Genomic DNA, 2,077 nt, shown 5'->3' on the forward strand with positions numbered 1-2,077 from the left:
TCTTATTAAATGCATTTCTTAAATATTAAGACTTGGCATTTGAAATTTCTTCATTACTACTTAGTCCAACTGCTACAACTTAAATTTTATGTTAGCAGGCATGAAAACAACATGAATTTCCATCAGAGCTTTTGGGGAACCAGGTGTCTTTTTAATGAACAGTATGTTTTGAAATATTTTTTAAATAAGGAGTAGATCTCAATAATGGGCTTAAGTTATTCAATAAACCATGCTATAACAGATGTGTTGTCATTCAAGGTTTCCTGATTCCTTTAGAGAGCACAGGCACAGAAGTATTTAACATAATTGTGAGAGGTCTTAAAATTTTTAGAATGACAAATGAGCATTGACTTTAACTTAAAAATCACCAGCTGCATTAACCCCCAATGAAAGATTCAACCTGTCATTTGAAATTTTGAAGCCGGTCTTTGAGTTCTTTCTAACTGTTTAAGTTCTAGATATCACCTTATTCCTATAATATTCTGTTTTCCTTTCATTGAAAATATGCTGTTCAGTGTAGCTATCTTCATCAATTATCTCAGCTAAGTCTTCTGGATAAGAAGACGTTGCTGCAGTTTCTACGTTAGCACTTGCTATTAGGGAGACATCTTCATTCCACATCATGGACCAATTTCTTTTAGCTACAAGCTTTTCTTCTGTAACTTCCTAACCACTCTCAGCCTTCATAGAATTGAAGAGAGTTAGGGCATTGCTCTAGATTAAGTTTTGACTTAAGGAAATATTGTGAAGGGTTTTTATCTTCCATCCTTCACTAAAACCTTCTTCATATCAAAGCATCTATAAGGCTGTTATACTTCCTCATCATTTGTGTGTTTGCTGGAGTAGTACTTTTAATTTCCCTCCTTTTTTTTTTTTTTTTTTTGCATTCACCGCTCGGTGGACTTTTTGGCACAAAAGAACTATCTTTCAGCTTATCCTGCCTTTCAGCATGCCTCCTCACTAAGCTTAATCATTTCTAGCTATTGATTTAAAGTGAACTTACTGATGTATTGCAACTCCTCCTTTCACTTGAGCATTGACAGGTTATTGCACAATTATCAGTTGCCCCTATTTCAAGATTTTTGTGTCTCGGGGAATATGGTAGCCTGAGGAGAGGGAGAAAGAGGAGGCATGGCTGATTGGTAGAGCAGCTGGAGCTGTCAGAACACACACATTCACCAATTAAGTTCACCATCTAACGTGGACACAACTTGAATGTCCCAAAGGAATTACGGTAGAAGCATCAAAGACCACACATCATCATAACAGATATAATAATAGTGCAAAATTTTGAAGTATTGAGAGAATTGCCAAAATGTGACATAGAGACAGAAAATAAACAAACGTTGTTGGAAAATGGCACAGAAGGGATGCTCAATTAAGAGCTGCCACAAAAAATCAATTTGTAAAAAATTCTGTATCTGGAGAGTGCAATAGAGTAAAGCACAATAAAATGAGGTATGTCCGCAAATCAAAACCACACTGAGATACCACCTAACTCCAGTCAGAATGGCATTTATCAATAACTCAAAAAATAACAGTTGCCGGAGAGGGTGTGGCGAAAAGGGAACACTTCTACACTGTTGGTGGGAAGGCAAACTCGTACAACCTCTGTGGAAAACAGTATGACGATTCCTAAAAGCTCTAAATATTGACCTCCCATATGACCCCACAATCCCCCTACTGGGAATATACCCTGAAGAACTCAAATCACTCTATAAAAAAGATACCTGCACACGTATGTTTATTGCAGCATTGTTCACAATAGCAAGAACCTGGAAGCAACCATGCTGTCCATCAAAAGAGAACTGGATTAAAAAAATGTGGTACATATACACGATGGAATACTACGCAGCCATAAAAAAGAACAAAATCATGAATTTCACAGCAACCTAGATGGAACTAGAATCTATAATACTGAGTGATCTCTCACGGAAACAAAGATCTGAGTATCACATGCTCTCACTCATATAGTGGACCTTGAATATCCAATGTAATACTAAAGAAAATGACTGACAGGGGTGGGAAACTATGGGGGGAAGGGGAAGGGAGATGGAATTAACGAGCGTAAATATCT

This window comes from Carlito syrichta, unplaced genomic scaffold, assembly GCF_000164805.1.
Source record: "Carlito syrichta isolate Samal-C Ts95f unplaced genomic scaffold, Tarsius_syrichta-2.0.1 Scaffold309246, whole genome shotgun sequence".
Taxonomy (NCBI): Eukaryota; Metazoa; Chordata; class Mammalia; order Primates; family Tarsiidae; genus Carlito; species Carlito syrichta.